Genomic DNA, 10,034 nt, shown 5'->3' with positions numbered 1-10,034 from the left:
ACTTTTGACTTTATGATTTTCTTTTATCGTATGAATTCTAATCTGGGCCACGCTAGAGTATGGCCCTGTCGCCCTTGTTTTGAGATCTTGATATTTTTCTGATAGCCTTGCCGGATTTATGATACTCGTGAGGTTGTAGCGACCTTGTCGATTCCTATTTGTACATATATGTTTGGATTATCAGACATTTTTATGTTGGGCCTTTTCTGCGTGCAGGTGTTCTTTGAGTTACGGTATATGATGCTTAGAGTAACCGCTAAGTCAGGTGGTTCTCGGCCTATGGGTCGGATCCCGTCATACTCCTCGTTGGGGTGTGACAAAATATTTCACTCTGTTTGATATCCAAGGACTCTGGGTAATTAAAATAAATTGTGGGAGGTCAAAAATTAGGTGTCAACATTTATGTTAGCAGTAGTCGCAGGCGGGCCGGTGGGAGACACGACCCTGCCCTTCGATACACCCCTGAGGGCCTCGACGATCCGCTTCAGCCACTCTACTTGTGCCATCTTCTCGTGATTTTCCCCCCTTAAAATCTGGATGGTTTCCGGCATCGATTCGTCGGTAAAGACGTCGTCTGATTCAATGTTGAGATTATGTTCTCCTTCTATTGTTTCATTATCTGCGTTAGGTGGTTGCAAGGGGTTGTCCATCAGGTCCCAGTAGGAGATTGCCCTGTCGGTTTGCAACGTTTGCATTAGCTCCTATCATACCTGAAATTGATGCTTCGGTAGAACAAGAAACTTAAGAGAGATTAGTAAAACAAACAAAGGTCATAATGATAACCACAATTGTCCCGGCCCCAATGTTGGCGCCAAACTGTTTACCCGTAAAATTGGTCAGTTGTATTATCGCAAAAATACAAACAAAACAAGTTATTCACTTTTGACTTTATGATTTTCTTTTATCGTATGAATTCTAATCTGGGCCACGCTAGAGTAATTGGACAGCAAAAGAATATCATAACCTTCTTCCATAGTCTTCAAAGACCACTGGCAATTGAATTAATCTAGGGCTTAAGTATACTCGAGATTGAATTAAAGCGACATAGATAATAAATTTCACAAGAATAATACAATAATTGTAGATAAAGTAAGAGATGGATTTCTTATTGATGAATCCTTGATTGAGCCTAACAATTTCAGTACAAGAGTAGTTTGAGTAACAAAACCTGAAAAGGGTACAATTAGGGGAAAATGGAGTATTTTTAATATAACCCTACTATAATTTCCCCATAATATCACGCCTACCCATCATGGACATTATCAATATGTTTTGTACGTTACACTTGTGAATTTGTAGTCAATGTGGAGTTAATACGAAATCTCAAATATTTCAAAGTCCGTTGGCTTGAGAGAGCTTATTTTATATGGTCGCTGATGACCAAGCAGATGATTTACACTCTCCATCTAGTTCCGGTGTGGTGAATGAAAATGAGTTTATCTAATGGTTCTTTGGCCTTTGATCTAGGTAGACCTTGCTGGCTTGGTGTTGACTAGGTGATAATTACCACATGTCGACTTTGGCATTAGCCATGTTTAATAGCTGCATAACGGTCGCCTCCTAATATATTTCCTACCCATCATGGGCATTATCGACATGTTTTATATGTTATGTCTGTGTATTTATAACAGGTCAAATATTTCAGAGTGTGTTGACTTGAGAGAACTTAAATCTGATCATTGATGACTAATTGATAGTATACTCTCGAATGAATTCATCTAGCTTTGATGTAGTGAATCTGGAATGAGCTTCACTTATAATTTACCGGCCTTCGATTTAAGTGGATTAGGTTGGCTTGGTGCTGACTAGATGATATTTTCCACATATCGCCGTATTAACTATACGTAATTTTAACGACCCATTAGGTCATTTTGATAACTTTGACTATTTTACCCTTGCTGACCCTTCCCTAGCTTCATTAAACGATATTTTACTTACGAGGATGGGTGGCAAGGTTTCCAAGACAATCGACCAGGTCTTGGTTAGTTTTGAGGACTTTAGAGATTTCTAGGTTGCATAAGTGAAAAAGAGTTGATTAATAGTTGACTTTTGGGAGATTGAGTCCGGAGTCGAATTCTAATAGTCTCGTTAGGTCCTGAAGGGGATTTTTGACTTGGTTGAGCTTTTGGTTCGGGTCTAGAAACGTCTGTTCATGTTTTGGGCCATTAGTTAGGAATGTTGGTTTTTGGGTTGGAGTTGACTTGGGTCAACACCGAGTCAAGGCAGCCTATTTTGGGAAAATTGAGTGTGCAAGCGAGTTCATAGAGTGTTTCATGATAGAAATGCATGTCTAGTTTGTGTCCAGGAGGTCTCAAATGGGTTTCGGGTGTTGGATCAAAATTTGCAAGTTGCATGGTTTTATCTGGTTTCTGGTGAGTTGCACCAGCTTGCGTGGGGCCGCACTTGATGATCTGTACCTACGCATGCTGGGCCACAGGTGCAAGGTTGGCTGTTTGGGTTGGAGCCCACATCTACAAGAAGAGGCTCGTAGGTGCGAGGCCATATCTGCGTGTAATGGGCTGCACTTGCGGCCTTAGGCGAGAATAAGTGAATCTCACACCTGCGAGATTTGCGCCCCCGAAGCAGGCCTGCATGTGCGAGTATTTAGGCACAGAAGCGCTAATCTCTGGTCAGAAAGATATTAAATTCCCCAATTTGAACCTATTATTTCATTCACCCATGTAGAAGTTCTAGAGCTTGCTTTAGAGAGATTTTATGCACCAAATTCAAGTTTCTTCTTGAGGGTAAGATTGGAAGCTCAACCTTAGTAATTACTAATGGTTTATTTTATTATTTTATCTTTCTTTCCATGAATTGAAGGTAGAAAACTTAGGGTTTAAACCTACCGTTTTAAGAGTATGTGTTACACGAGACTAATGCTAAGATTTAGGCCTTTTGAATCTATCTTGTGGATTTATACTTACTAATCATTGTGTAAGCTATTCCTAAGCTTGAATTTCATATTCAATCCAAAATTCTTGATATGAGATTTAGGGTTTCTCTATAATTTGGGATTTGTGATAATTAATGAAATTGGAGGCTTATTTGGGGTTAGATTTCCATGAAACTTATGATTATGACCATTTAGATTATGGGAAGCATGTTTCTAATTTAAAATTCCAATTTTGTCCTTGTGGTCCCTAGGTCACCTTTTTGGATTTCGTGTAGAAGCATAGCAATATCGCTGTCCATAGCTTCGTTTTCTAACATAGAATGTGTATTAGTAGACTTTGATTGTTCTGAGGCTCTCCGAAAGGGAAAGCGTTGGCTTACCTATTCGGCTTCAAGGTAGGTTACATATTACCTTTTTAAACTCTAATTAGAGAATCGTATGTAGTTTGTAGAGATTGACAGGGAAAGCTTGACAGTCTTTCGGGCATGGTTGTGGTGATGAATCCATTGGTTTGGTATGGATGTTGTTACGTGAGCTTACCGCCATGTTTGCTATTATTAGTGATTATTGATTGAATCTCTCTTTGTCACTTGACATCTCACTTATCTATTGGAAAAGGTAAGGATGATATTAGCATGTGTGTACGAGAGTGGAGAGTTGGCCAGTGCATTGCATTGCATTAGATTCATGCATTTACTCATGACTGCTTAGTTGGTGATTTACATACTCATTTTGAACTTTTACTTGAACTGTGATTTCGTAACTGTACTTCATTGCCTTATCTGCTTTACTTGTTGATTTGTTAATATTATATGTGTTATCGAATTGTTGTCGGTCTATGATGCCTACGAGTACAAGTGTTGTACTCATATTACTCTTGCTGCACTTTTTATTGAGTGCAGAGTTTCATCCAAGTTCCTGTTCGAGACCTCGTAACAGATCTTGAGGCTATTCGTTAGAGATCTTAGGGTGAGATACTAGCCGGACTGTCACGACCCGACTCGGGGCCGCGACGAGCGCCCGGTGCTAGCCCACCCGAGCACCCTCTTAACTTACTCTTATACTTACATCTAGGTGAGCTGCATAGTTATACATACATTTCCATTCATTCGTCAACTAGTCCTAATTGGAAAACAGTACATTTATATCACCATAGGCATCTAGGCCACATCAATGTACGTGGGCCAACGTGGCCGACAAATGATATACAAAACATAGGCCGACAAGGCCGGACATGTCTAACCATATACACATGACTACGAGCCTCTAGGGAGAGTATAACATATCACATGAGCGGGACAGGACCCCGCTATGCCCATAATTATATACACAAAAGAATAAGTACCCAAAAGCTATGGCTCCGAAGGAAATGGAGCTCCGCTATGTAATCTCTGAATAAGCAGCTATGGATCAAGTCTGTCTCCCTGTGCACCTGCGGGCATGACGCAGCGTCCACAAAAAAAAGGACGTTAGTACGAAGAATGTACTGAGTATGTAAAGCATGATTAACATCAATGTAGAAGCATCATAGACAATATATGAAGTGGCATAGGAGGGAAGACAAATAATATCATCATCATGGCACTTACCTGCCTTTCATAGGAACTTTCCATTTCTCATGCGTATTTCATAATAGGGCTCGTATTCGTATACATAGTCTTTTCACATTCATATTCATATTATACATAGCCATACACTTATATACATACATAGCGTACCTGACCATAAGGTTCGGTGTTTCATACATACTTGGCCAACCAAGGCTCAATGTTATTTCTACCTGGCCCTACCAAGGCTTCAGGGTTATTCGTACCATCTGCAGATGTGTGCGCGCGTTTCGTAATCGTATACATACTTTATACATATTCATATACATATATCCTACCCGGCCTTATAAGCTCGGGGTGTCATTATAGCCCGTCATAGGCACATGTAAATATAATAGCCCGTAGGCACCTTTAGCATCATTATTATTATCATCATTTTCGCTACATCTCTATCTTATGCTTACTCGTCAAATGGGGTGCGTAATACAATCGTAGCACGCATCGAGGATCGTGAGCTTATGAGCTCGGAGTGTCAATCACTTGAATACAACATACTCATATAGAGGATTTAAGAGTTTGGCCAAGGAACCATGCCTTATGAAAGGAGGGTTAGCCTTACATACCTTTTCGTCAGACTATTATACACTTGCACGCTTCCTTCCAATGCTAGCGTCTATACCTTCATTAATATCATAACAATGGCCATTAGTCATTCACATTATTCACATTATTTAGATTCCTTAATTTGCCTCTAATTCACCCATATTCATGGTCATAACATCCAACTTCGTCCATTCGTCTAAAGTGTCTAGTTCATGATCTTAGTAACATTTATAATGCATTCATATCACAACACAACAACATTCATGATTCAATTCAAACTATTCCTCAAAATGCCACTATTCATCATTCATGACCTACTTGACCATATTTTCTACAATCCATGTATTTCAACTCTTCAATACCTTAAACATCATGTAAAAATCATGAATCTTACCTTAGAAGTTGTAGGAACAAGCTTTGGTTAATAATACTCCACTTTGAGCAAAACCCTAGTTTTTCTCCATTTGTATTTCTTGACTTGAATGGTATTTAATGGCTTGCTTACACTTGCTTCACTTGTTTATGTTGTTGGTGACTTATAATCCTTGAAAACTTATGAAATAAATGTAGAGAGATGATTCTAGAGAGAAGTGGTGTAATGTAGAGATGAAATAAAGCAAGTCTTGGTCCTCATATTTAATGAATTGAAAATCTGTGCTGAGGTGTACAGTGGTCGTCCATGGAGGTTTACGGTCCGTATTCCAGTTTACGGACCGTCCCTTGTGGTCGTCTTTAACCTTTAAGTAGAACCAGAAACTCTGGCTGCATGCATGGTGATTTACGACCATGGTTTACGGGCCGTAAATCACTTTACGGTCCGTCCACCAGGTCGTATTTTACCACTTCTCAACTGGGCAGAAAGTTGAAACCTTGCATGGCAATTTACGACTGCCAGTTTACGGACCGTATTCCATTTTACGGTTCGTATTTTGCACTTTACGACCACTGGGCAGTTTTGCCAACTTTCAACTTTTCACATTTCTCGACTTTTCATTCTAATCATTCTCGTCCATATACGCACATTGCTCATGAAACATTATACACTCGCAGTCCTCGCACACATCACTAGTTCATTTACTTGCGTACCAACGGGAAATTTTCTGAGGTGTAACACGGACTTGCAGCCTTGAGTCTCTTCTTATGTTGTTCTGTCTATTTCCTATTCTACATACAATATTTTATTTCTGTACTTTGAGACTTGTATTTTTAGTATTCAAATAATGTGTTTCATTTCAAAAGCTCTTGTACAAGTTAAGACAAGGTTTTGGAGTTGTAACTATTTAAGTACTTCCGCACATATTTTATATATATCTGTCAAGACTTTTTAGTAAAATTTTCGGATTTACTTCTGCATGTCTATCTTTTACATGATGTGATTAAGGGGATAGTTCTCCCACCGGGGGGGGGGGGGGGGGGGGAGGGGATAGCGTGAGTGCCATCATGACTCGCGAAATGGGTCGTCACAAGTTAGTATCAGAGACCTAGGTTCACCCGTCTCACGAGTACAAGAGCAATGTCTTGCAGAGTCTTGCGGATCGGTACAATGAGCTCTGTTCCTAGCTTGAGAGGCTAGGGGACATTTAGGAAAACTTTCATTCCTTATTGTGCGTGATCGATTCAGTTAAGGTCTAAACTTTATTATTCTAATCTCTCACTGGTGGTGGGGGCACGTTCCGAATTCGCGCATGAGTGGCTAGAGGTGATGTCGTGTGGTATGGTACGAGGTGTGTCACTGTGATAGGAACATGTGACCAACTTCAGATTTCAGCTATGATGTGGAGATTCTATTAAGTGGAGTTATGATTCAGACTCTCTAGTTCAGCAATATCCGTAGGGAATGGGAGTGATGGTGCAAATGACTGCATGGTAGCCAAGTTTCAGCGGTTAGTGACTTGGAAGTCAAGGAAGTACAGCTAAGGAATGATAATGGATGGGAAGATATTGTTGATTCTAAAAAGTACTGTTAGTGGGATAACCATGTGATAAGCGTTGTGGATTTGAAGACTACGTTCGAGGGGTTTCAACACAACATAAAGGTTTCTTGAGATGCAATAAGATGGGACGTGTACAAGTATTCTGAAGAGAAAGGAACTTGGACGAAGCAGTGGAATCGGGAAAGAAGGATAGTTAATGAGCCTTTAAAGAGAAGCTTGGAAAGCATATAAACATGAAACATGACCCTTTATGATAATGTACGAGAAAGAAGGACCTAGTATCGGGGTGCATGCTGAGAGTCTTCAACTACTCGACAGAGCAGGGATGTAATGAAAGGAATTTGAATGGATCATTCTCAGTATAAGACTAGCACAAGTGGTGGATGTGCTCGTTTGGCAAAGAATTATTATGAATTTTTGACACTTATGTGAATAGTCGGTTGTAATATTTTAGTAAAAAGTCGTGTTTGCAGGTTTGATTGATATGTAAAAAGGTCGTGTTTGCAGGTTTGATTGATATCTCAGGGATATGGTGACAAGAAGGAGTCATTTTGAGCTATGATCAATTTAGTGGGACTACTCTGATTATGAACTGATGCTAGAAGATCGTGAGTTGATAGGTAAGTTTGACTACGTCATAGGCTTCTAGGGGAATCAGTGATCAGTTAATAGAGATGAATCTGGAGATGGATGAGTGTGAAGATTTAACCACTTAAAGAGTTATCGATTGTTGCACCTAACTTGGAGAAGAAGTGTGGATTTTGTAAATGTGGTTTGGCTCAACAAATTCTACGATTAATAGTGGATGTTAACTAATTCAAATCGCGAAGTACATTTAAGAGGATTATTTGAGGATCAGAGAAATCGGTTAAAACAAGAGCAGTAAATTCGCCAAGGGACTTGGGTATCTATAATGGGTCAGTAGACTTATGAATGAAGATGGAAGAACGATTGTCTATTTAGGGATTTTGACAAGGAAACTGGTATGAGCTATATGAGGACATTGGTAGGATTTTATGTGTAGTAGTCAGGGATCACCCTACATATTCTGGACCATTTCAATGGTGATTTCAGGTTTTACGTCGGCAATGATTAATTTGTTGGGATAACCGGGGTTGGTCAAGTACTTTCTGGAAGAAAGGCTTCATAAATAATGGTATATGTGATGCGTTCAACTTAGAAGAAAACTCATATAAGGTATAAGTGAGGCAAGGGAGCTTTAGGATGCTCTAGATCAGGTCTTACTACTATATCCATGATTGTCTTAGCTATTTTGCAAGATTTATGATATTTCGATCCACCTCCAAGTGGGTTTGAGTAATTTTCGATTGATGATGATAATAGTGATCTCAAACGGAATATAGAAACTGAAGATTTGAGATAAAGGGATCTTACTATCGGCTTCAAAGGATTATGGTTCATAAGATTTGGATTTGAATCAGCGTGACTACTCGAATCATGTACGGGTTGTGGTTTCATTATAATATATCTTCCATATAGGGTGTAAAGGTGATAGGTATGATTGATGAAGTCTATGGACAATTTGACTTAATGTATGTGTCACGACCCAATTAGCGAGTCGTGGTGGCACCTACACTATCCCTCCGAGTAGGCGAACCACATTACTAATAACAAGTTAAATAAGAGAAAAATTAAATAAAAATAAGTTATCAAGTCTTAAATACTTATCAAAACTAGAAATGTCACGACAACCCCAAAATCTGGTCAAAGGGTACAAGAGCGCTAACATAGTACGGAATATAAGTCTGAAAATACCCGAAGGCTACATATTGTCTGTCGAATACAAAAACAGAAATAAATAGAGGAGGTCCTTCAAGGGCCACGGATGACCAAGTAGCTCACCCTGAATGACTGAAAGATGTCACCCTCGCGTATCAGCCACGGGGTGTAGAACTGGAACTTGGATCGTAGTCTGCACTCAACAAAAGTGCAGCAAGAGTAGTATCAGTACAACACGTACCGGTAAGCATCATAGGCCGACAATGATTAGATAACGCATGAAGAAGTTGAAACCAACAAGTAGCATATAGAGCAAACAGGTATGGTCACGTATCATATACAAGTAAAGTGTAAAGGAATCATGAAATCAACCAAGACAGATATAATTCACCAAATGATCAGTCAAATATATGAGTGGATGAATGCAATGCAATACAACAGTCACCTCTCTCACTCCACTCTCGTACACACATGCTAAGGGCAGTGCCTCAAAGCCATGACCCATGGGGGACCCGCAAAGTCCATGTACCACTCGTGATCTCCGGCAGAGACCTCGGAGGCTATTAATCACTCTCAATCTCCGGCAATGACCTCGGATTCTCTCTGTCACTCTCCATCTCCGGCAAAACCTCGGAGTCTCTCTGTCACTCTCCATCTCCGGCAAAAACCTCAGAGTCTCTCAATCACTCACCTCACCAATCATCGCAACAATAATATGGAAAGTATGCCATGCATGATATCAGTCTCAACAATATCACCAATATAAATCAAAAAATACAAGTCATATTACTGTCCACTGTCCAATTATCAATATTACCATTCCTTTTCATTTGATGAGTGAACTAGTATGTGACAGAGATACAAACAAGTGATAATCACAAAAATAACACATTTGGCGACAAGCCCACATAACAGCTGACAAAACCAACCCAATTGGAATTCACCTCCACTTCATGCCCGAAGGCCTATCATGCTATCCCCGTCACTTTCTACAACTACATACGATTCTCTAATCAGAGTCTAACTAAAGTAGACCGTAACCTACCTCAATGCCGAGCGGGTGCCACAAACAATCAAACTAATGCCTTCCCTTTGTGTAGATCTTCTGAACGATCAAAATCTATAAAAATATGCAATCTACGTTAGAATACGAATCTAAGGACACCCATATTGCTATATTTATATTCGAAACCCAAAAACGCACCCCAAAAAGTGGCCTTGGGCCCACAATGGCAAGATTGGAATTTTATTGAAAAATAATTTTACCCATTATCTAATGATCATATATTTTTAAAATTGGTCAATTTCATCCATAAA

The sequence above is a fragment of the Lycium barbarum genome, chromosome 10, assembly GCF_019175385.1.
Source record: "Lycium barbarum isolate Lr01 chromosome 10, ASM1917538v2, whole genome shotgun sequence".
NCBI lineage: Eukaryota > Viridiplantae > Streptophyta > Magnoliopsida > Solanales > Solanaceae > Lycium > Lycium barbarum.
Note: the sequence above shows the minus strand (reverse complement) of the source record.